A 27,209-nucleotide genomic window follows, 5' to 3' on the forward strand; every position below is an offset into this window, starting at 1 on the left:
GGGGGAGGGGAGGGGAGGGGGAGGAGCCGGTGCCAGAGAGAAGGGCACGGGAGTCCCTCTCTCCCTCTCCCGCCTCTCTGCCCGAGGGGCATCCCACCCGCCGCCAGGAGCCCTCTCGGCAGCGCTGGCAGGCAGCAGCCCCAGCAGCCCCAGCTTCAAGAGGGGAGGTAAGGGTTATCCCCCTTGAATGCCTTCTTTCCCCCACCACTCACCCGCCCTTCACGCGGATTCCCCCTCTAGCCACACCCAGGGCTTGGAAACAGGGGTATCCCCCCTTCTGTCATTACTCAGCATCCTCAGTCCCTTCCTAAAATAGGTGCCCCCCTCCCCCCCCATCTTATCCCTTCCCTCCCCGCCAAAAAAGAAAGAATGGCCATCTTCTTTTGGACGTGTCTGGGGGCAGAAGAGGGAGCCCCGGGAGGGAAGGGGAGGCTGAGGGGCAAGCCTGCGACCGAGGTGGAAAAAGCTAAGCGTGACTGAAATGTTTCGCCAACGCTTCTAGCCTCCCTCCTGTCCGGACCCCTGAGGGACTGGACTCAGATTTCCAGGTTGAGGGGAAAGGGACTGGGAGCTCCCTCCTCTGCTTGGCTTCTGGGTGGTGGGAGTGTGTGTGTGTGTGTGTCAGAGAGAGAATGTGTGTCACAGTGTGTGGAGGTATGTGTATGTATGCCTGTGTCTGAGAGAGAGTGTATGGAGATATATGTGAGAGAGAATGAGAAAGAGAGAGAATGTGTGTGAAAGTGTGGATATATATGTGTGGCTCTGTGTGTGAGAGACAGAATGTATGATGTCTGAGAGTGTATGGGGATATATACATATGTCGTCTATTTGTGCGTGTGTGTGTGTGTGTGAGAGAGAGAGAATGTGTGAGGGTCAGTGTCTGGATATATGTGTATATGTCTGTGTGTGTGTGTGTGTGTGTTGAAAGAGAATGTGTGTGGATATATATAAATGTGTCTCTGTGTGTGTGTGTGTGTGTGTGTTAGAGACGCGGGAGAGGGTTTCCCTTCTCCATTTCGCCCGAAAGGCAACCCTCTGATAGGACCTGTGTTTCTGTTCTGTCATCCCCGGTGGAGCCCAGGCAGAGAGAGGCAGAGCTGCGGACGTAATCCCCGGCGCCCTTAAAGCCCCCCCCCGCCGCCCCCATCTCGGCCCTTGGTCCTGGGAAAGCCTTCCCTCCCCGGGAGCCAGCCCTGGGAAGCCCGCAACCAGCGCAGGAGGAGGAGGAGGAGGAGGAGGAGGGCGCGTGGTCGGCGGGGAAAGCCTGCGGAGTCTGAGGGGAGAGGATTCCCGGCTGGGAAGCAAAGGGGAATCCCGGAATGCCGCCGCCAAAGGCAGCCCTGGGCTGGTGCAGAGAGAGGCGGGAGGGAGGCCAGGAAAGGCCTGCTTCCACCCAGAAGAGGGAGGGAGGAGGGAAGCCTCCTTAACCCTTGAAGGACTCGCGGCCAGAGGAAGGGGCCCCCGCCGTTCCCCTTTCTTTTCTCTCCCTTTGTTCCTCCCTCCCTCCCTCCCTCCCTCTGGGAAGCGGAGCAGCTGGTGGGGGAGATGGGGGGGGCTTTCAGGGGGGCTTCCCTCCCTTCCTCCTCTTGAGGAGCCTCGGCAAATCCCCCTTTCTTTCCCCTCTCTCCCTCCCCATCCCCTTTTTGGAACGGGTTTCCCCTTGGAAACTGCCTCCTCCTCCTCCTGCTGCTGCTGCTGCTGCAGTTGTGCACGGAAGAGGACACGCACGTACAGCCGGGAGGAGAGAGAGAGAGAGAGAGAGAGGCAGGGCCGGAGGAGGAGGACGGGCGGTTGGTGGCTGCCTCTCTTCCCCGCTTGGCCAAAGAGCTAGGCTTCCTTCTTCGGAAAAGCCCTCTCATGGGGAAGGAGGGAGAGAGAGAGAGAGAACACAGGGTTGGGGTGTGGGTGTGCCTAGAGAGAGAGAGAGAGCGGTGTGTGTATACCCGTGTGTGTGTATTATAACACACATATAAAACACATATAACACACTTACATACACACACATAGATGTGTACATAAATGGACACACACACACATCACACACACACCTAAAACATAACACATATCTTCATACACACACACATAGAGAGAGAAAGATGTATGCATACATATACATATATATATATATATATATCACATCTATATAAAACACATATAACACACATATCTACATACACACACACATATAGAAAGATGTATATATATCACACACATATATAAAACACATATAACACACATATAGAGAAAGATGTGTACACATAAATACACACACACTATATATGTACACACACACGCACATATATATATGTGTGTACATAAACACACACACATATATATAAATGTGTATATAAATACATATATATATATATCATATACATACACACATATAAATGTGTACATAAATACACACACATATATACACATACACGCATACATCTATATATGGATGTGAGAAAGACCATGGAAACACACACGTAAAAACGAATCCCCCTCCGATTGCAGAGGCTTCTCTCTCTCTCTCTCTCTCTCTGACTCCTTCTCTGATCCTAGGCTGAAGGGCAAGCATGGAAATGCTGCAGTCAAAAAGGAGGCTCTGCACGTAGCCATACTGTGAGCAGGGCTTCAGGACATCTTAAATGGTGTGGTTGCATGCCTGTGTGGGGGCCTCTGCTTATCATTGTGTTCTGCGTTGCTGTTGTTTTTCTTAACCAGCTGTTAGGCTTTGTAGTGAGCTACACTAGAAAACGGAACAAATGGAATATTCTGCATGGTGTAGGGAAGATGTTTGCTTGCATCGGTCACATCATTTTTGTAGTTCATGAAGTTAAAGAATGGCATCCTTTAAGAAATTACAGAATATTACTCCATTTATCTAATTCTGTGGTGCCACTTGTGATATCAAACAAGTGCACTGCAATAATAATGATACAACATTACTGTACTTGTTGCAACCCAGATATGCAGCCAAGCTGGATCCAAGCATCCATGCAGTCAAAACCAACCCAAGTTTTACAAACCCTTTAGTTAAACTGGAGCTTACTATCTAGTGGATGGCAATATTACTTCATGTTGGTGCATCTCATGATTTGCTGATTGACATGAAATGAAAAATACATTTTAGAATATACACAGCTGGGGCCAGGGATTATCATTTTTAATACTTTAGAAATGGTAAAATTAAAAACAATGGGAAATTCATGGCAGAGGTAAATTTTACATGGCTTTCTTAATTTTCAGTCATTTTTCCAGCTACAGAAAATTTTCACATTTTGTAAAGAATGTTGTTGTTGGTTTTTATTTTTTTTAAAAAAACTTCTTAATGTTTTATTGGGAGCTACGATGTCATAGAAAAATAGCAGATTAGTCAATGGCAGATTTGCAGCTTCTTTAAAAGCCTACGTCGGGAGTCTCTGTGTATGTGCCTTCAAGTCGCCTGTCAGCTTACAGCAACCCTATGAATTTCATAAGGTTTTCTTAGGCAAAGAATACTCAGAGGTGGTTTTACCATTTCCTTCCTCTGAAGGAGTCTCCCAGTGAGCAAAAGATTCATATGATAGGGACACTCCCAATGGGTCAGCAGAAGCCAACAATGAAACAGGATCCTTGTCATTAAGTAATTGAATTCCTGACTGGGATCTAGTTTCCTGAAATTCTATCCTACTGCAACCCTAAAGTTGATCACCTGCTGCGAGTTTGTGTCTTTTTACCCCCAGTGCCTTTAAGTGAATAATTCATTTTAGCAGATCCCAAAGAGAATATAATGGACATGCTGAACACATTCTGCTTGGTTTCATTTCATTTGGACTTACAGAAAGAAAAAGACTTAAAACACAACACTGTTTCACGTACTACCCCTATGGTGCTCTTCACACCTATGATTAAACTGGCAATTAGACTTCTATGTTGCCTTGGCTTGAATCCTCAAAATAAAGGCATCCAGGAACAGTTTTCCTGGATGGATGATCCGGCCAATCCAAATTAATCCGGCTCAGTTTTTGATGTCCAGTAAGCCTCTGACAAATTTATGTGGGTGACATGTTTTGGTCTGCTAACTTCTCCTCTATAAACTTATGACATGATCGGTTGTATTTGTGCAATTAGTATCTCAACATCATGGGAATGAGCCAGACAAGATTGCTTAACCAGATCCTGTAATGTTCAAATCAGTCTCGTATTGGATTACAAAGGACATGTTACAAGATTATTGTAACAGCCTGAAAAATCAGGATTATTTGAGATAGTCTTACTTAAGTGGATTGTCGTAATCCAGGATACTGTAGTGATTTATAGATGTTGTAATTTACTTTGTTGATAATCTAGGATTGAAATACCCTTAATTTATATTAAAGTTTTAAAGTGTGTATGTTACATTGGGCTCTCCAAGGCAACAATCCAAAGCACAATTCACTGGGAATAAATTGAATTGAACGTGGCAAGGTGTTCTTCCAAGTACATATGCTTAGAACATGTTCTAAGTGTACAACATGTTCACTACAAATATTTAACAAATAAATAAATATTTATTTTATGTTAAATGTACACATCTACATATTTTAGCAACACACCCATCAGAATGAAGCTTCCTTGTTTCATTTAAATTCTCTGTTTGAGTCTCACGTTACTTCAGGATGCCTAGACTGAAAATGATGCTGCAAATCAAAAATCAGTGGCAATGCTTAACATTAACAATGGAATCAAGGTTACTCCAAAAGGATTAATAAAGTCTTATTTTGCTATTTCCCACTATGTGTTTCTGCATTATTTTAATAATTTCAATTGTTTGGATTTTGAATTTTTATTGTATATAAGTTGCTTGGATATGCAATTGGATATTATTTCTTGGTTTTCTTAGCAGATGTATTACACCTTTATATGCATATATTCTGTTAATTTTCATTATGGTTATGATTAGGTATTGACTTGAAAAAGCAAAGACTGCAGTCCTGTACACAGCTCCTTGAGAATCAATCAAGTGGAAGTCAGCAGATCATACAGTCAGCCTCCCCATATCCAGGGATTCCTTATAGACAGATTAAAGCATCCACATCTTGAAAATATTCAAAAAATATATAAATTCTGAAAAGCAAGCCATAATTTTGCCATTTTATATAAGGGAGACCATTTTTGTTATCTGTTGTATTTAATAGGACTCAAGCATCCACAGATTTTTGTATCCTAGGGGGATCCTAGAACCAAACCCCAGTGGATCCCATGGGCCCACTGTACTTCTAAATAAGTATGTACTAAGAATCATAGAGATGGAAGAGACTGCAAGAGCCATCCAGTCCAACCCCCTGCGATGCAGGAAATCTCAATCCAAGCATCCCCAACAGATGGCCATCCAGCCTCTGTTTAAAGACTTCCAAGGAAGGAAACTCCACTACACTACGAGGGAGTGTGTTCCACTGTCGAACAGCCCTTACTGTCAGGAAGTTCCTACTAATGTTGAGGTGGAATCTCTTTTTCTGCAGTTTGCATCCATTGTTCCGTGTTCTAGTCTTTGAAGCAGCAGAAAACAAGCTAGCTCCCTCCTGAATATGACATCCCTTCAAGTTTTTAAGCAGGACTACCATATCACCTCTTAACCTTCTCGTCTCCAGGCTAAACATCCCCAGCTATGTAAGTCGTTCCTTACAGGGCATGGTTTCCAGACCCTTCACCATTTTGGTCACCCTCCTTTGGACACACTCCAGTTTCTCAACATCCTTTTTAAATTGTGGTACCCAGAACTGGACACACTATTCCAGGTGGGGCCTGACCAGAGCAGAATACAGTGGCACTATTACTTCCCTTGATCTAGACACTATACTTCTATTGACGCAGCCTAAGATTACATTGGGCTTGTTAACTGCCGCATCACACTGTTGACTTATGTTCAATTTGTGATCTACTTTGACTCCTAGATCCCTTTCACACATAGTTTCATACAGCCAGGTGTCACCCATCCTATATCTGTGCATTTCATTTTTCCACCCTAAGTGCAGTACCTTACATTTCTCCATGTTGAATTTCATTTTGTTAGCTTTGGCCCAGCTTTCTAATCTATTCAGGTCATTTTGAATTTTGGTCCTGTCCTCTGGGGTATTAGCTACTCCTCCTAATTTGGTGCCATCTGCAAATTTGATAAGTATGTCCCCAATTCTTTCATCCAAGCCATTGACAAAGATGTTGAATAGCTCCGGACCCAGGACAGAGCCCTGTGGGACCCCACTGGTCACTTCACTCCAGGATGAAAAGGAGCCATTGTTGAGCACCCTTTGACTTCGGCCGGTCAACCAATTACAAATGAAACAGTTACTTTGTTTAGGCCACATTTCACTAACTTGTTTCTGTTTTGCATGTAAAATCTGATGAGTTCTCTCTGGGAAGTTTTAATTTTAACCTAGGATCAAAAGCATTCCCAGAAAAATTCCATGTTTAATATATTGGCAGGTTATGCTTTCAAATATTCATAAATTTTGTTTCTAGATTCTGGAATATTTCATCAGGTAAATGATAACTCATTAAGACAACAAGCACTGGAATATTCAGCACAAAGGTCATTGTTATCCCTACAGTGTTAATCAAAGTTCAGTAGTTTAAATCATTGAAGTTGTTTTAATTTTATAATTATTGGTTTAGAGACAAAGAACTATACAACTAGTTCTTTGTGAGCATGTTTCTCAAACAGTGTGCCCATAAACAGACATCATTTGATAATCCACTTTTAAAAAATGAGACGTTACGAAGCTATTTGTTATATTTGCTTATTCTTTCATTTAAGTATTTGCAGGCTATAGTCATCACAGGATGACATATACAAAACAGAACAGTGTGACGCTGCAGCAAAGAAAGCAAATACTCTTTTAGCCTGCATTAATGGAATGGTTATGTTAAAAAAATGCAAGTTAATTTTTTTTTTTAATTAAAGCATATTAAATAGAAACAAAGTAAATGATACTCGGTTGAACAGGTCATTCATCTATCCAGGCTGAAGGCACATTCCTGTTTCTATTTCTTTCACAATGAAAAGCAACTTTGAGAACCTGTGATTGACAAGGAAATTGAGCTTTTCTCTTATCAGCTGTTTCCCCCCCCCCCTCCATTGAAAATCACACCTATTCCTACCTGCTTCCTTTTGACCCTTGGAGGAAGAAATACCCTTTCCAATGGAGGGAAGATAATAAATAAATAAATAAATAAATAAATAAATAAATAAATAAATATTTTTTTTTATTTCTATCCCGCTTTTTGCCAGGCAATCAAAGCGGCATACAACAGGTTAAAATACATCCATATATACATAATACCCCCCTTAAAACAAGATTAAACAATGTAAGATTAAAAACTACACATTAAAACCGACTAAGCTAAATAAAAATCATCATGGGCAGAGTTTACTGAATGGGAAGTCTTATTTGTGGCTGAGCATTTTATTCCGAGAAGGCTTGCCAGAAGAGATCCGTCTTAATGGCCTTTTTAAAGCTCTCTATATTGGTGATTTGACGGATCTCGTCGGGCAGGCCATTCCATAAGTTGGGAGCGACTGCAGAGAATGTCCTCTGGGAGGTCGCCATCAACCTGGTCTTTAAGGGCTGTAATAAATTCTTCCCAGAGGACCTGAGTGTACGGGGCGGATTATATGGAAGCAGGCAATCCCTTAGATAGGTTGGGCCCAAGCCATGTAGGGCTTTAAAGGTGATAACCAACACCTTGTATTGTGCCCGGAAACTGATAGGCAGCCAGTGGAGTGACTTCAATATTGGTGTTATATGGTCACTCCTTGCTGTTCCTGTGACCAACCTGGCTGCCATATTCTGTACCAACTGGAGTTTCCAGGCTAGGCACAAGGGTAGCCCCATGTAGAGCGCATTGCAAAAATCAAGTCTTGAGGTTGCCAGCACATGTACTACAGTTTTGAGGTCACCCTGTTCCAGGAAAGGGTGCAGCTGGCGTATCAGCCAAAGCTGATAACAGGCGCTCTTGACCGTCGCATTCACCTGATTCCTCATCTGAAGCGACGGGTCAAGAAGCACCCCCAGACTGTGAACACAGTCCTTTGAAGGGAGCGTGAGTCCTTCTAGGACTGGAGGTTGCACCCCAATCTCTGGTTTTGGGGCCCCTACCGTAAGTATCTCCGTTTTGTCTGGATTCAACTTGAGCTTCTTTTCCCTCATCCAATCCATTACTGCCTGAAGACACTGGTTGAGGGGAGAGATGTTGTCGCTAATGATCGGGACATGGAGAAGTATATTTGGGTGTCATCAGCATATTGATAAAACCCGGCCCCATATCCACAGATTATTTCTCCCAGCGGCTTCATATAGATGTTAAATAGCATCAGGGACAGGATGGCGCCTTGAGGGACACCACAATTAAGCTCTGCTTTTGAAGAGCGACTGTCACCGAGCATCACCCTCTGGAACCTGCCCGAGAGGAAGGAGTGGAACCACTGCAATGCAGTGCCTCCAATTCCTAACTCTCTCAGGTGTTCCAGAAGGATATTGTGATCTACTGTATCAAATGTCGCTGAGAGGTCAAGGTGGGATTGCTTTATGATTAATACATGTCCACCCTGCCCTGTTGGTATTGTCTTTTTAACTGTAGCGTCTTGGGTCTGCATCACACATGCAAACGAAAGGAGAAAAATTGTCTCAGTTCCGCATGCAAATGTCTGTTTTTCAAACAATATATACAGTAATAAATATCAACTAAGAGCAAACAGCAGCCTTTCAACATTAGAAGATAAATCCATTTGAGAGCATCAGCTACACCCAACTGAAAGTTTTCCAACCAACACATAATTCAGACAGACTATTAATAGCAATGATAGCAGCTATAAGACATGTTTACTTTCTAATCACAGCATGTGGCATATCGAGTACAGTGTGTCTCCAATAGCAACCCTATGCATAAAACAAAGCAACCTTTGAGATCTTGAATGACATGGGAGAGATCAACTTATGAACTGTGACTGAGCATATCTTCTGGCATGATCAGCTGCTTTCTAACCTTTCAGTCTTTATCATTAAAGGAAACCTGTACAACACCTTTTGACATTGTTCCTGGAAATGAAGATCTTTAACCACCCTTCCTAAATGAAAAATAAATGCTTAAATTGAAGTCTTGGTTTTCTGGTGCAAGGGCACCATCACACAGAGAAATGTATTTAAACACCCTGTAATATTACTAAGAATTAGGAATGTACATTCATCTCATGGAGGGTTCCAGTATGATTGGCACATTTTGCATGGTGCAAATCAGTGAACCACCTAATTAGTCCTGAGCCACTAAAAACATCTGCATTTGCAAATGCTCTTGTTATGTAAATGCCAGTCCTGTAGATCTGAATATGTTAGATGTTGCTTTCTGTTAGATAGACTTACTAGTTGGATCCTTCAGTCTACTCTTTTTCAAAGTTAAGGATTCAGGGAAAAAAGGAAATTGTTGCACTATTAGAATAATACTAGTGTAGCACTTTCTGTTTTTTGGAGCAAAGAAATGAGATACCATAGTGATGTGGTTATAGCTAGATAATGCTACTTGTTCTTGCTAATCCGGGGCTGGAAACATGTTTCAGGTTCTTTAGGGCAAGGCCTGTACTGAACTGAGAAAATTTCATACACACATAGGCACACATACACATTTTCTTAGGTGAAAGCATCATATTTTAGTATACTCAGCAACAAGATTACTGGCATATTTCCAGCCTTGGCTCTAAGGTATTAACATTCTAAAAGGTCCTCCAAGGGTAATGCAGTAAATAAGAAATACCAGTTGCCTTTGAATCAATGCCAACTGAAAGTTGGGCATTGTTTGCATTTCCCAAGTGTTTGGATTGCACAGAATGACAGAACAGATAAGACAAAATACATTGTGTGACAAAATTAGGGATTAATTTAGAAACCACACTAGGCAGAGTCAGTGCAAATAAAATCCAAAAGTACCAGATGCTGTACAGAATGAAGTACAATCCTTTAAAATATTGGGGACTTCAGTGACATTCATATAACAATTTGATATAACTCTGTGTAACTCTGTGTGCCATACCTTTATCCTATCCAAAGCAGGCCTGTCATAAAAAAAATGATGCTTCTACCTGGAGCATGATCATATCTTCAAAAATTTACATTCTATATAAAAGGCCACATTTCAGTAAAGCAGTGTGGTATTCCAGTTCCAATGACATACTTAGTAGTCAGTGGAGTGATAATCTTTAAACCCAAATACTTAAAATGTTTTCATAATGCAAGGGTGGGAAACACATTCCCCCCTCCCACCAATACCAGTAAAGTCAATAGTGAAGAATGATGGGAGTTACAAGGGCACACATTCTCCAACATTCTTCCTCCTGCCTTTGTCCTCATAAAAAGTGAACTTGCCACCTTGTGTTCATACTCACAGGGCTTTGCATTTCAGTTGACATTCTCGTGCTAAACCAGCTTATATAGGCCTATCTCTGGACTCTCTGCTCCAAACATGCTTCTGTGGAAGTAGGGACAAGTCTACAAGTCATGCTACCATCTTTCTTTCAGTTAGTCTCAAAAAGTGCTACAAGATCCCTTTGCATACTGATTCCTCATCTCCATTATAGTACTTTGAATTTTTGTGCATATGAATTCATTTATTGGTTTTATCTTCACCTTCCTTCTAAAGATGTGATTAGGTAATATGCATTAGCCTTGGTGAGTACAATATACGTTAGCCACCTTGGGTCCCACTTTGGGAGAAAAGTGGGATAAAAATAATAAATAAATAAATAGATAAATAAAATACAAACACCCACAAAACCCATTTTAGCAATAGTGTGTATGTGTGTTGTAAAGCATATTTTTATTTAGATAAAAGTCAGTTATGTAAAATAAAAAAATAAAAGTTATGTTTTATTTTGTGATGAAAAAGCAGTTCTTAAGAAAGTTGTATTTTTTGTCTGTATACCCCCACCCCCACTATTTGATACAAATTATCCTTTTTCTTCCTTATCAATAGTATGGGAGATGAAGAAAATCTGAAACTTCTCCCACTAGCATACTCAAAGGAGTGGGAGGGAATCAAGTTTGTTGGGGATAATCTGTTCCATTTAGCTTCGTACTGCATAGTAGAATTATTTAGTTTTTGAAATAATAGCCTCAATAGTTTATAATGCATTACATTAAAGAGCAAATATTTAAATACAGGATTCAAGATACATTTTTGGGTTGATATTTTGAATCATATACAGATAAAACGGACAAAATAGTCAAGGTGTTTGAGTGTGTGAAACTATTTGCAGTCTGCCTAATACTAACATATGTTGTATTAATAAAACAATTGGTATGGACCACCTTATTGTCAGGGTTAAGGGGCAGATTTTAGGATTACTATCTGGCATGCCACAGCTACTGTTTCCATTGTTTGAATGTAAAAATGCTACCTTTATGTTCACATACGAAGACTCTTTCAAATGCTTTTCGCATTATGGCTGAGAGATTTGTGATTGTATGAGATTGCATATAGAATACAGAATTCAAGTTATAACACTCTATTTATATACTAAAAGGCAACTTCAGTATAAGGCAATGTTGCTATTAAATAATGAATTGATATATTCAATCTTTCCCTATCTCTGGGCTGTCAATTCCACATGAAATTATTTGAAAGAACAAAGCCTGCAGTGTTCTGTATAAGTGTCAGGGCTGTCAGCTTCAAGAGATGCAGCTGTGAAATGATTGCCAGTTTAGAAGTATTTTCCAGCATTTGCTCATTCTCATTACTAATTCAATGAAGTTACTTTACTTTGGCAAGTTCTCTCTTATATGGTTCAAGAAGACAATAGATTCTGAATAATTTGTGGCATCATATCAACTTCTACATTTAAATGGTTACATATTAATGCTTGAAATATAAATACAAAGACTCAGTTTGGGCTTAATGGGACAGTTTTTAAAAGCTTTGCATAAAAGATTCAGCTACATTTATTCAGAAAAGGAATGTGTATGTGATCCCACCCTTGTCTAACAACAAATGTCTTTTAAAGCTGCTAAGAAAAAATGGCAAACCACTAGCCTTTCCTATGAAAAAAGAAAATTCATGGAAAGACAAGGAAACAGATTACTCTACCTTATTCCCAACTGTCTGTTTGTCAGAGGTCCAGATTTATTTGTATTCATTTTGGGCTTTTTGAACATCATTATCATTATTTATTTACAAGAGGTTTAATATTTATGTGTGCTTTTTACCACAAGCCAGCATGTCAATGCACTTATTCAATACATTCACCTCAAAGTATAGATAATCTCACTATTTAATCAGTGCTACCATAATCTCCCATGGCTATAAAGACATGCAAAGAGGTAAGATATTCAGTATGATAAGTACTGTACTGCACACTATTTTTTGTCCTTGAGTTGGCTATTGCCCTAACCAAAATAGGAGAAATGATGCTGGAAGTCTAAGCATATTAATATTATTCTAAGAGCACTAAGATATTTAGAACCTCAGTGCTAAAGACACATAGTTTTAATTAATTTATTTATTTTTGTAATCTCATGCTGAAATTGTTTTATAGAATTCCATATCCTTATTTTTATGAATTTCTTGTACATAGAAACATGCATATATGTATCCTTTCATTTATCCTTTCTGTGTTTTAGGCTGATCTTAATGAAGAATGGCATTTTTCCTATGACACTCAGTGAGTTAAAGATGGTGAGCCAACTTAATAAAATTTTTACAGTTACAAATGAGGTCTGTGAAAAAAGTGCCTACATTTTTTGTTTTTGTATTTGTGATCAGTTAGAAACTTGAGCAATAATATATCTTCTCTTAAGCCTTGTGCTTCTTATTCAAAATTATTTCCACATTAACTTTCACTGTTCGTAACCAATAACGTTGCTTCAGTTTGTTCTTAAAGAGGTCATTTTTCTAAAAAAATACACTTTTTTGTTAGACTGCAAGCATATGTTTTCATATGACTAGTTATTATTATGAATAAACAGTTGATCTAAAATAGCATTCAGGGAAAATATGACACAAATTACAGTGGGCCCTTGGTATCTGCTGGTGTCGGTTTCCAGGACCCATTGTGGATACCAAAATCCATGAATGTTCCAGTCCCATTAAATACAATGGATAGCAAAATGGTGTCCCTTATCTAAAATGGCAAAATCATGGTTTGCTTTTCAGAATTTATATATTTTTTGAATATTTTCAAGCTGTGGATGCTTGAATCTGTGGATAAGAAATCTAGATATATAACAGGAAAATCCTAGTTCATCTAAATTCAGTGAGGTTTATCCTCAGGAAAGTAGGAACAGGAGCACATCTTGAAACAACTGTCAAATAACTACAGTCCGCCCTCTCCTTACGCGGGGGATCCGTTCCAGACCCCTCCGCGTAAGGTGAATTCCGCCTATGCTCAAGCCCCATTTGAAACAATGGGGCTCGTGCGCGGCGGTGTGGTGGCGCGGCAGCACGCGGGCACAATGGACACGTGCACCCACTCAATTGAATGGGACGTGCTGCCCCTTCCGCCCTGCGCATGCCCTGTGGCTTGAGCGCATAAGCTCAAGTCTGTGTAAAGCGCGCCCACGTATGATGCTGGCGCGCTGTATTCACTCTTAAAAATTATACTTGGCTAAAGAGAATGTTAAACAAATTGCTGTCTGTTTATAGCCAGGCTTTATGCTATCTTTGTAAATATATATTTTGAAGAGATGTGTTGGTTCAAGTGGTTAAGACTCTGACTGTTGATTGCAAGATCGTCAACTTGGCAGTTTGAGGCCTGAGTGCCGCATAATGGGGGGAACTCCCATGACTAGTCCCAGCTTCTGCCAACCTAACAGTTTGAAAGCATGCAAATACAAGTAGGTAAACTCTGGTGGGAAAGTAAGCAGCGTTCTGTGCAGTCACACTGGCCACATGATCACAGACTAGTCTCTGACAATGCTGGCTATTCATCTTAATAACAGAGATGAACACTGCCTCCTATCGTCAGACATGACATGACAACCTTTACCTTTATACGTACATACATGCGCACACACAAAAAAAACCATTATTTTATTGACATTTGCAATCTATTGTGTTCTTTTAATCTGTCTTTGAGAAGATACTGCATGGGAAGAATATCTGTATGTCCAGAACCCCACAGATATTTTTTAAAAATTGATGAAGAATCATGGATATGCTATTTGATGTCAAAGGCTTTCATGGCCGGCATCTATAGTTTTTTGTGGGGTTTTTTTGGACTTGAACATGGCCACATTGCCCGAAAAAAAACCCACAAAAAACTATGCAGGCAATTGATATTTATTTATTTTTAAGTGACATGGATAACCATAAACAGTCTTACCCTCCAGATGTGTTGGACTGTCACTTCCATCACCCCAGATATCACAGTTATGCTGGCTCAGAGTTTGGAAGGCTGTAGTCCAAGGGTGGGAAAAATACATCCTATGGGCCCTGATTCTGCAGCCCCAAAGTCTTTTCAAAGCCCTCTCAAGTCCCAAGATGGGGGGGGGGGATCCCAACTGATGGACAATTTTTCATCCCCAAACTGCCAAAACTGCAGCAGTTTGTCCTCCACAATGCCCCAGGAACATCTAAAATAAAACTCCCTCTCCAGTCATCCAAGAGTGAAACCCCAAATGACATGACATGATTTCTGGTCACATTGAATGTACAGGCGCAATCCCAAGGAGATGTTGAAGTGAAAAATTATCCTCAAATGAACAGTTATCCCCAAATATCTCTGTGTTTCAATGAGCTACCACTATCAGTATTTCCAACTTATCTTGATTAAGCTTCTCTGTTTTTGCTATAATCCAAAAATATGTTTAGGACATCTACAGCTACCACTGTACTGGATAATATCTCCCAGCTTTTCCATGTGGAAACCCCACAGAGAACAAAATGGGGCCTGTAGAACCCCATAGGAAAAATTATACAATAGGGAGCAGTAGAAATTTTCCTCCCACATCTGGCAGAGTGTCTCTATGGCGCGGTACATACCGCCAACAAGCAGCATACCAGCACCAATTCTAGGGTTAGGGACCGCACAGCAACCGCATGGTCCCTAACCCTAGTATGTGCGGACGACATAACAATGGCGGTGCCCTGTGTACACGCGCCGCCATTGTTACATAAGCACTATGCAGTGTCCGCACGTTGCTGCGCAGCACTTACATAACAATTGTGCCAGTGGCACACTAGTTACGCCACCCTGCAGCTTAAAAAGAACCCATTTTTTTCTGGGTTCTTTTTCCTCCGGAGGAAAGCCGCGCGGTTTAGCAGCTGTGGCTTCTCTTCAGAGGAAATTAGGCTGCTGGCAGGCTGCCCTTTTCAGGTGGTCTGTCCCACACCTAACACACTTCCCAGACAAGTGGTTCAGAAGAATATGTTGTTCAATGGTCCTGAAAGCCTTCAAGATGAATAAAACAATATTGCTTTTTCCATTGCTCTTAGCAAGGGCTGACTGTAAGGCTGACTTGCAAAGGTTTTACAATAAGAAAATCAGATTGGAAGCAACATTTAAATGAGTTGAGTATAGATAATTTATCTTGAGGGCCCTGACAAAAAGTTAAATACCATCCAAGAACACGAGAATGGAGTCCCGTTGGTCAGTCCCAAATAGAGTAATTCCACCTAAAAAAATAATAGTGAGTCAACATATACTCTTTTGGGGAAATAACAACTGGATTTAGGCCAGCTGTGTTCTTCAAGGCAAGTGGAATTGTACTCTTGCTCAGTTATCCATTCATTAGTTCCTGAATTAGCCAGGCACTTCCCTCCAACTGGATCCTTATTAAGCTAAATGGAGCAAGGTGCATATGGTAAAATATTATCATATTTGCTTTGATCAGTTAATTACTTAGAAAGTCAAAGGTTGCATCCACACTCCAGAAATAATCCAGTTTGACACCAATTTAACTGCCATGATTAGGAGCTTATCGCATGAACTTTTAAAACTAGCTCAAGCCTCCCGGGCTGCAGCCAGGACATGGGATGGAGGTGGGGATTATCACATAATAAATCACCTCCCGCCACCAGTCCGGGTCCCAGCCATGTTCCATCAGCACTTTTTAGAAGCCAGAAAGCTTCTGACATCTAAAAAGTGCTGTTGGAGCATGGTTGGGACCCAGCTTGGAACCAGCGTGATGGCGGCCAACGATTAGGCAGTGATTTAGCATGCCTGCCTCCATCCTGTGTCCCAGCTGCAGACTGGGAGGCTTGAGATGGTTTCAAAGTTCATTCAGTGTTCCATAGTGAGTGCTATAGAATTCTTGAAATTGTAGTTTGTTGTGGTACCAGAGCTCTCTGACAGAGAAGGCTAAATGTTTCACAAAACAGGAGTTATTAACATTTGACAGTGAATGTTTTAGTGTACAGTTTTACATAAAACTATGCTAGAATGTTGTCTTCTTTAAAAATGCAGAACTTAGCCTATGTTCATAGTTTTTTGTGGGTTTTTCGGGCTATGTGGCCATGTTCTAGAAGAATTTCTTCCTGATGTTTAGCCAGCATCTGTGGCTGGCATCTCCAGGAAGAAACTCTTCTAGAACATGGCCACATGGCCCGAAAAAACCCACAAAAAACAACCTGAAGACACACAACAACAGCAACAACAAATCCCCTCCAAACCCTGTAGTGGGCAGGAAAAGGTAGTGTTGTATGAAGTGGAGACAGAAATTCTGTTCTTTAAACTCCCAAACTTTTTTTTCTCATGAAAAAAGCTCCTCCATTTTTGCTGTTTTTTTTTTTTTTTTTTGCCTTATCCTTATTCCGAACATAATGTAGTTTCTTTTGAATATCTTTTGTTGGTGTGTTTGAGTTTGCCTTACCATTGCAAGATGACTGAAGTGCTTCATTACACATCACTTTATCACCATAGTCTTTTTGGCTTCCCACACTTTCTGATTTAAGAAAATCTTACTGGAGGAATTGCTACAAGACCTCTTTCCCCTTGGGCTTTAACTGAAGTGTGAAAAGCTGAAGAGGCTACATGAGGTGGGGGTGGTTACTCTTAGAACACAATGGCTTGAATCCTATTGTTTGCTCTGTGTAGAGTCAATCTATTGAATCAGTGAAATTAACCTTACATATGAAACCATTCAACAGTTTAATCAGTCTATTCTAGTTGGGATTTAGGTTTATATAAAAGACTCTGGCCGGTTACAGACCAGCACTTGGGACGTCCGCAGGACGTCCCATTTTAAAAAAGGGGCATCTCTTCTAGACGCCCCTGGCTCTAATACGGACTCTGTCCGTACAATATGGTGCCGGCCGTTCCACACGGCCGGCACCATCTTTACGTATTGGACGCTGTGCGTCCGAACGTGTCGCGGTGCTAATGACGTCGCAAGTGCGCCAGCGGTGCCTCGCGACATCATTAGGGCGCTGCAGGAAGAAGCTCCATTTTGGAGCTTCTTTTTTGCTCCGCAAGGGAGCCACACGGTGTGGCTGCGACGGCTCCCTTATGGAGCAAACAGCGGCGGCGGCAGACCGCCTCAAAGCGGCGGTCTATAACCCGCCACAGTTTTCAGCTGCCTCTTCCATAAAGTAAGCCCAAGGAACCTGAACCCCATCTAGAAGATCTTCACCAAACTTTTCTTCTTTGAACTTTTTCCCCCAAAGCATTTTCTTTTTCTGATATATTGAATGAAAACAGTAAAAAGAACGTGAACGTCATTTTCAGCACAGTGCTGGGTGGGGAGAGTTGAATTTCATGAACACTTCCTGATTACTTTGCTAAAATTCAATATATAGTTTATCAATCTCGCTGTTTTACTGCACTATATGGTTGAACAGATTAGCTAGTGGAAAAAGCAAAGTATTTTGTGTTAATAAAGGTTTTGCACAACATGTGGGAGGAAAATGGGAGAAAAAGTAGTTTTGTTGGGGTTACTACTGCATGTAAACTATAACAATATGTATTCCTGATGATATACTGAAGCTTAGTTTTGCTTTTTGTACTACAAGGGAAGCTCAGAATTGTCATTATATACTGTAGTTCATTTCATCTCCCTCTACACTGAGGCATCAATTTCATGCCAGAATGTATTTCTAAATATTAAATTCTTTGTATGACACTAAAAAAAATCCTCACAAACATTTCTGATGCTGCTTTTATTGAAGTTTAGTTTGTCTCTTGGCAATGCACATATTGGCAATGCACATGATGACACATGTCTTTGTTATCTGGGTTGGATTGCTATCATGTACACCATGTAGGGTGCCCTTTGAAAAGTGCTTAGACACATCAGCTATGGCCAGACTGTTGACCAGGGATTGTTACAATGGGCATGTTACTCCCTTGTTTTATCTACTTCACTAGATTCTGGTCTGTTTTTTAAGAGTGGTAAAGTTACTGTTCTGAGTAGTAGTGTTAGTAGTATCATCAAAATATTTATATTCCACCCTATTGCATAGGAATTAAGTGCTGGGAACAAGTAAAATCTATTGTAGCCGTTTTAAACAATTAAAGACTAAACAATTGAATCAAACTAAAAACCTATTAAAAAACTGAACAAGTTAAAAAAAGTCTTAAAGAGTTAAAACAATTGGAAACCATGCCTATGTATATTTTTGGAATATGTCATGTAGGCCACATGTCATGTAGGCCATGTCATTTCCTTCTTATATCTTGGTATCAAAGCCAGTCCAAAAGGAGAAGCGGGAAATATAAATAAATAAATTATTATTATTATTATTATTATTATTATTATTATTATTTCATGCCATCTTCCATAGAAAGCTTCTTGAGGGGCTGAGAAGAACGTCTTTCCACGTCCTCCCACAGTGTATTGCCCCCATTGGTGGGGCACAAATGAAGGCACTTTGCAGTCTCCAGTACTCAAGCAGATGTAGAGAGAGATAGGTGTTCCTTCTAGTATCACAGTCTTATTCTGTTTAGCATTTTAGATGTATTTACCAAACACCTTCAATTTAGACCAAAAGCATACTGACAGCCAATGCATTTCCTTTACCACTCCAGTTATACAGTTATACTTGGTATCCTGATTAGCAACTTAGCTGTTGCATTTTGCACTAGGCATAGCTTCCATGTAATCTTCAAGGACAACCTCACATTAAGTACCTTACAGTAGTCTAATCAGGACTACTGTATATTTGACTTGGGCACAGGGTGTCTAAAAGTCTGTACAGTATTTCCCCCTACAATACTGCCCAGGTTTTGCCATCTACAAGGAGGTCCTTCTCTGGTTCTTCCCACCACCCCCTGCTCCATTTTTGGAGACACATTTTGTGATAATGTGAGAAAGGGCTTTCTCAATAGCTGCACCTAAACTCTGGAACTTGCTTCTGCAGGAGGCTGACCTGCCTGCCTCTCAGTTGTCCTTCTCCCAGCAGGCAAAGGCCTTTTTATTTGAACAGATCTTTGGCAAGTAAGCTAGGTTCTTCTTTAAAGGGATTCTGATGATCTTGGTTCTCTTGATTCTTTTTACCAAGGTCTTTTTAAATTTCTTTATATCTGTTTTTATGTTTTAATTGTACATGGGTTTATTTCAGCTTACTACTCTTAGTAGTACACTGAGTGCTTTTTTTAACAAAAAGGCAGAATACCATTTTAATTAATAAAGAATAGATTTTAAAGAACTGCTAATAGGTCTACATGAGATAAATTAATTTGTACAAAGCTGTACATTTTCTGGCATTTCCATTTCAACAGTTGGGGTAGCAGCAGAAGAACAGAGATAAAGCATTTTGATTTAGAGCTTCACAAAATTCCCTAGTTCTAAGTATAAATACTTTAGATATCAGTTTCATACTCTGTTTAGTAGTAAAAATAGTAAACAGCAGTGGTATAAAATAAATAATTTAAATAACTGTAAATATGAGAATACTGTCTGGTATGCTGTTGGTTATTCCCAATAGAGTAGATCTATTAGATCAATTGTTGAATGATGAGTCAACATGTGGGTGTATCCCATTGCTTCAGTGGGTCTACCCCAATTAAGAGTAACAACAGGATTTATGTCACATTCATTAAATAAATATATCCTGGTTGGCAAATGTAAATAAAATTGGATTAAATAAATATTTAAATAAAATTGGATTAAAATAATATGCAATGTATTTTTCTAAACTGTAGTTAAAACTCCATGTCTGGGCTAACACCCTAACTGTTCAGATGCTACTGTGCCAAAATAGTTGCAGTAGTATTTAAGTATGTATCACACCAATAGTTTTCCAGTGAAGACTTACCAAAGACACAGACTTGCCTGGTCATTATTGCTGACTAACACATGCTTCCAAGTGACCTCACAGCTTTTAATTGCAAGACATTGCATAAGGAAATAAAAAATAAAATAAGGGGAAGGTGGAATGAAAATAAATAAAACAAATCTGGCCTTTTCAAAAATCTATAGAATATACTCAGTTTAGCTCTTTTTAGACAATCATAAATTACTACTTATTTCTGGTGAAAGCATTTATATCTTTTTTCAGACTAATCAAGATCTGGTAAAAGGAGCCCTGGTGGCGCAGTGGTTAAATGCCTGTACTGCAGCCATTCACTCGAAACCACAAGGTTGCGAGTTCAAGACCAGCAAAAGGGCCCAAGCTCGACTCAGGCTTGCATCCTTCCGAGGTCGCTAAAATGAGTACCCAGACTGTTGGGGGCAAATTAGCTTACTTGCTAATTAGCTTACTTGCTGTTCACTGCTATGATCTTTGGAATAGCGGTATATAAATAAAACAAATTATTATTATTATTAAATGCCATCAGCAAATTATCACTGCTCTGCTATGATTTTTTATTTACCTTTTCCTTGCCATGAGAATGAAACATGGGAAAATGAGGGAATTGGATTAGACACATTTGCTGAAACATTTAGAGGAAACAGGTTTCCTGCTCTTCACATTAAAGACAGTTTATCTGAGGATTATGCAAAATTGTCCATGATTACCCTATTATTATTATTATTAAAATAGCAGTTTACTGATGCCCAAAGAGCATCCATTACTTCATTTGTTCATTGGCTCAATCCAACTGTAACAGTAAAAAAATATTTTAATGATGTGTGGCTTAAATTTAGAACAGATGGAGAGGAAAGTTCAGTTTGCAGCAAGCAGGTACCAGTTTGAGTAAAATAAATATTTGACTTATCTTTGGCCAGCTAGATTCCACAAAAGGAGGCAAGAAACCTACAAATGTCTAAAAAAAATCCCAATATTCTCTTTCTATTTTCTCCCAGGGAAATTTTGTAATCTCCCTTCAATAAACAACAACAACAATAACAAAACAGGGATCATTAACATACGTTTTCTAAATTCAAAAAAAATTTCTCCCAAACAGTAGCTAAATCCCCACATGACATATTAATAACCTTTTTTAAGCTGTTAAATTTTGTGATCATATTTTCAAGACTTGCCTTAGTAATCATCACCCTATCACAGCTACGTATAGGTATGTGTTTAGCGAGATTACACACACACACATTTGTGGAACTAATAGGGAAGACTTTGAGTCCAAAAAGGCGATTTCTAAGTATTTTGATACCTCACTTTCCTGACTTGTTGACACCTTGATTTTTCTAACCAAATTGGGTCCTGAAGCTTTGAGTCTTCGCCATTTGTGAATATGCTGAATTGTCAAGGGTTCTTTATTAACCTATTTTGTTTTATTTTAGTGTCTTCATGGAAATGAATTCCTTCAAAATGGAAGTTGAAAGGACTTTTACCTAACATAAGCTCCTAGAGTACCAAACCATTTCCTTTCCAGTACAGTGGTACCCCGGGTTACGAAAGTAATTCGTTCCGCCGCCGCTTTCGTAACCCGGAAAACTTTCGCTAGCCGAAAAGCCCATAGGCTTTAATAGCGAAAGCCGCGATTTCGTGTGAAATCGCGCCGAAAAGCACCAAAATTTCTTTCGCAACCCGGAATAACCTTCGTAACCCGGAAACAATTAATTACTGGATTTTTTTTCGTAACCCGGAAATTTCGTAAGGCGGCGCATTCGTATCCCGGGGTACCACTGTATAAGAATTGTATATTGATTTAAAAATCCATTTAGAATCTAATTTTGAAAGCCTGAATCTGCTTGTGAATCAGAGGTGGGCAATTACATTTCATGAAGGTCCAATGAGGGATGGCAAGACATTGGTGGTTCCATCTGGGATTTAAGTTTCAATTTCATTTGCACGGCTTTTTTTTTTTTTTAATTAATGCTTCAAGCTACTAGCCTGTGCCATAAAGCAAATTCTCCTGGCTGTACTTCCAGTCACTTCCCGTTCCTAGTTAATTCCAAGCTCTGGCTCAAGCACCCTGTAGGGTCTATAAATAAATCAGTGTTGGGAGCAATGTATTTCATTATCTTAGGTCAAGAAAGTTTGGATTTGAGGCTTTGAAGTAGTCTTTCAGTAAGTGGATTTATGTTATTGTTCACTTATAGATGTGCTAATAAAAGGACCATGTATGCCCACAGAATGGACCAACCGGGTCAGCCTAGAAAAATACTGGGTCTCAAGATTCTTTCACCAGAACCTGCTAAATTATGAAGAAAGGCAGAAGCATTTGCCAGCCACCCTGGACTTTTCCATCTACTAAAATATATATAATCCTGGTCACAAGCAATTTCAGAGAATGCACTAGAGTTTTGTTTTGTTTTGATTTTTCAGTAGAACAACATCAAATATTTTGACTTAACTTCATCATGGATAAGATAGGCAATCGGCTTTACATTGCATACAACAACATTCAGACCAAAAAAATGGATTTAAGTTTCCTTGCCCTCTTCCCTTCTGGAAGAAAGAAGGGAAAGGAAAATGTTTGCAAAGAAAACATGGTCTTATCCCATATTCCAATTATTTGAGCAACCAAGTAGGAAGAAATAATACTACATTGAACATATATCTATGAATCAAAAGAAGAGCTTTCTGTTAATGGTATAGCTTAATGCTTGGGGTCTAGGGGCAAGACATACACAAATGGGCCACATAAACACATGCAGCATTGCCATCTTGCCTTTTAAGGCAGGGACTGGAGGCAGGGCAAGGGTCGATAGGAGGCATCCATTGGCTGGGTCCTAGGGGAAGTGCTACTGCCAGTCTAGTGGTAACTTTGTCCCTGCTGTCTGTCAAGCACACTATCTAAATTATTAATTTTTAAAGCACATGGTTTTTTTAAAGGTTCATATTTTCCACCATGTGTTAAAATTGTTTTTATCATTTCAGCATAGTGCATTATTAGACTAATTAATGAATAAAAAGTAGTGATATCTTAATTATGATTTATAGCGATAGTACTTTATTCTACTGATATGGTCACTGATGAAAGACAAGTTATTAATTTTTCAGACAAGATCTCCTATACAAAAGAGAAGCCATGTAAAATATAGGACCTTGTAGAAAAACAACCCTTCTCCTGTAGATTTTGTGTTTGCTTTAGTCTTGGATTTATTTGGATTAAAGTCTCATCAGTGTCAATGGCAATGGCAATTTCAAGTTCTACACAGTAAAAGCAGTTAGGCAATTAAACCAATTGTCTAGAGAGGTGGTGGGGTCTTCTTCTCTGGATGGAGTTTATCAAATGGGAGGAATTTCTCTTACATTCGAAAGAAGTGGGGCCAGAGCGCATTCGCTTAAAGTCGCTAGTTTTGCGCAATTACGTGAATACACATTGCATTCGAACTGGCTCCCCATTGCCCGAAAATAGCATGCCATTGCCTGAATTTGCGTGTAGCAGTCTATCACACAAGAACGTGAAACCCCATGATTGCGTTTGGACTGACTTCCCATTGCCCGAATTTGCATGTGATGGTCTTTCACGCAATAACGTTAAACCCCATGATTGCATTCAGATTGCCATCGGATTATACTTCCAATTTCCCTTGTCTGATAAACTCTGATGTCTTCAGAAAGAGGCTGGATGGCTACTTGCTGGGTGGGAATGCTTTAAATGGGGATCCTGTACTGAGGAAAGGGGTTAGACTCAATGACACATGAGCCATGAGGACCTTTCCAACTCTGTGAGTCTATGATTCTGTGAATGGCTATGTTCATTGCTTGTTTGAATTCATACCCAGTAAAGATGAGATAAATGTAAAGCTGAAATGGACAACAACCTATGTTAATTAACAAAAGGGGATTCTGCATACCAAAATATGTATTCCCTGTTAATTTATTCCTTCTCTTTAGTATGATCCTATCCAGATAATCGGGGAACAATGATTATTTCCTAACATCCTGCCAGATGAGCTATGCTGCCTTGGAGGCAATGGGTAGCCATGCCTCCTTAACCTTCATAGCCCTTATATTTAAATCCTGAGAAACACCAACCTGCATCACCTCTATACAGACCTCATGGTAATATATAAGTGATCCAGATATTCCCCAAATGGAACTCCTGCCCCCATGTCTTGTATCAAAACAATTCTATAAGAGTGAACCTTCATTAGCCTATAAAGAATTCTCTAGAGTGTTCTCCAAAGCCAAAATCCAGGTATTACTTATAGAATCCTATGCAGTATCTGCCACTGGAAGGAACTAAGCATATCATTCATTACAAAGAGGCCATTCTCTTTCCTTTCTCCATGCTGGGTGAAGAAGGGCCAGCTGGTAGCAGAGGCTGAAGAATGGTGAAAACAAAGCTTAGTATAAAAAAACTTATATATTATTCTATGATTATTCAAATATAAATCATTATAATTATGACTTTATAGGAATTATTTTTTCCTTACTCAATTTTAATTCAGTTCAAAGTCTTTACAATAGTTTTGCTATAAATAAGGTTCCAAAAGGGACACAGTGGCTCAGCAGTTAAGACGTTGACTCTGACAGTTGCAAGATTGGCAGATCAGCAATTTGAGACCCAAGGGCCATGTGACAGAGTGAACTCCTGTCACTAGTCCCAGCTTCTGCCAACCTAGCAGTTTGAAAGCATGTAAAAGTGCAAATAGATAAATAGGTACCACTTTGGTGTGAAGGTAAGAGTGTTCTGTGCAGTCACGCTGGTCACATAATCACAGAGTCACCTTTGGAAACACTGGCTCTTTGGCTTAGTGACAAAGATGAGCAGCACTACGTACAGTTGGACACAACCTGACAACCTTGTCAAAGGGGAAACCTTTACCTTTTAAAGTTCTAGTGTCTTTTAACAAACACATGCATGTCATTTTCAAACTATAATTCTGTATGAATCAAAGCAGTATTCTAGCATTCCAAGCATATGTGCACATTTCATTGCATTTTTGTAAAGTACTTGGATTACAGCATGTGTCCTGATTCTTCAAGGATTGGCCTCTGTAAAAGAGACCAGAAATTGTAACCGATTGTAGAAATAGAGGCATGGATACCAAAAATAAGAAGTTGGAAAATAAATAAATTTTATAAAATTACATGAAACAGCAGGTATCTTTACATAAACAGGTAATCTTATTTATTTTTGAAACCAAAGTAAGATGTGCTGTATATGAAATCCTACTTGAGCAAATGACATGGGAAACAGTGGTCTTCTAGATATTGTGAGGAGAAAACAGGTCTCATCACTCCTGACCATTAGCCATGGTGATGAGGGTGTATATAAATATTTATCTAACAACATGTGGAAAACTGCAGGTTCTCCACCTGGAACATTCATAGCTATTCAGAAAAAAGTTATACACAGAGCAAAAATCCAAATAATGCAGCATTGTTTTCTTTTACAAGTTAACCGTTCTGAATCTCATTTTGTTTTAAGCATCAAGCCAGAGTGTGTGCATCTGTGTGTCTCTGTGTTGCTCTGCTCTGGCATTTTAAGCAAATTTTTGTGCGCACAAGAAAATAAGTCTTTCTTTTCTTCACTTGATCCTGTAGACTACTGTCTACAGTGAAGACAGTATTCTGAATATTATTTGAACAACTAAAATAGATACAACTAAATAGCTCAGTGAAATGATGTGGATTTTAAACAGAAGCAAAGCTTTGCAGCTGTGTTGAAAAGTGAAAATGCTCATGAACTCCACACATGGCAGAAGGATAAAGAAAGTGTACAATAGGGAAAAGAATCAGAGCTTAGCTGCTTAAACAAAACCAGTGAATTGAATGGAGAGCCTTACTATCTATTTTTTAAAAAAATCTTCACTTTGCTGTGCCTCCTACTGAGAATCATCTTAGTAAAGTATACTTCAAAGAAAATAAAATTGTTCTCAAAAATTCTCATAAAACTTCCATTATGGTTCAGATTTTCTGTTAACCTAAGTTGATTAAAGAGTATTGAAATCAATACACTTGTGAGGATTTATACCACGGGCAAATCAAAGTCTATGTGTCTCATCTTAAGCAGCTGCTCAATGCTTTGGAACATATTCTGGGCACAGTATGCTCACTGGCTTTAACCAGACTGCAGACATTCTCCACAACAAACTTCATATAGCCCCTTGTCTTTAACAGCAGCAGGCTCATTCTTCCATTCCCTTCTTATTGACAATACATGCTGTGGTCCCTTAGAGACTACCTGATTTATGGTGATGTGCCCTTTCATAGGCAGAATCAAGCTAATCTCCCACTCTAAGGTCCACTCCCATTGCCTCTTTTGCTGTGTTTATAACATGGCAATCCTTCAATAATTCCAATTTTAATCAGTATTTTCTCTCTCCTACTCTCATACTACTTCATAAAACAAAAAATACATATTTTTCCTGGCACCATAATTGGGTGCTATAATGGAAGACTGAAAGTCCCACCTGATTCTAGTAATGAATATATTTTTCTGTTTGTAACCAAGTATCTTGGTTTAAAGGTATAAAGACAGACAGCCTGGTGTCTTGGTTTGAATATGGCTATAGAGACCAGGGTTCGAATCCCCACTGAGCTATGAAAACTCACTTAATAACCTTGGGCAAGTCACAATCTCTCAGATTCAAAGGAAGGCAAAGGCAAACCCACTCTGAATAAATATTTTCAAGAAAAGCCCATGATATATTCATTTTAGGATTATAAATCAAAAATGGCCTGAAGGCACACAACAATATTCTTAAGATTTAAGGAAAGAAGGAACAAGCAAGACTCTATATGCATATGTTTTTCAATGTTATTCAAAGAGCAATCAGTTCCTGTTTGTGTCCACTAGCTCATTTAAAAATAAGACACCATGATTTTATTGGCAAAATACTTAGAATCACAGAATTATAGAGCTGGAAGAAGATCACAAGTACTATGTCATATAACCCACCCACCCACCCACCCACCCCTGGCATGCAGGAATGCACAGCTAAAGCTCTCCTAAGAAGTAAGCACTGAGTCTCTGCTAAAAA

General features: G+C 39.6%; 1 protein-coding gene and 1 long non-coding RNA gene across 2 annotated transcripts in view; one reads left to right on the forward strand and one right to left on the reverse strand.

Moving 5' to 3' along the window:
- KCNN2 (potassium calcium-activated channel subfamily N member 2) overlaps positions 1–257 on the reverse strand; it is a 99,085-nt gene extending 98,828 nt beyond the window's left edge. Inside the window, exon 1 of the mRNA XM_089512392.1 lies at positions 213–257. The gene's annotated coding sequence lies outside the window, so the exon portion shown is untranslated. The remainder of the gene's footprint in view (positions 1–212) is intronic.
- A 12,352-nt stretch (positions 258–12,609) lies between these two features.
- LOC149323774 (uncharacterized) overlaps positions 12,610–27,209 on the forward strand; it is a 55,348-nt gene continuing 40,748 nt past the window's right edge. The window contains exon 1 of the long non-coding RNA XR_016280242.1: positions 12,610–12,666. This is a non-coding gene — a long non-coding RNA (uncharacterized LOC149323774). The remainder of the gene's footprint in view (positions 12,667–27,209) is intronic.

This window comes from Sceloporus occidentalis, unplaced genomic scaffold (assembly GCF_023333645.1).
Source record: "Sceloporus occidentalis isolate IW3139 unplaced genomic scaffold, rSceOcc1.0.p SCAF_1, whole genome shotgun sequence".
NCBI lineage: Eukaryota > Metazoa > Chordata > Lepidosauria > Squamata > Phrynosomatidae > Sceloporus > Sceloporus occidentalis.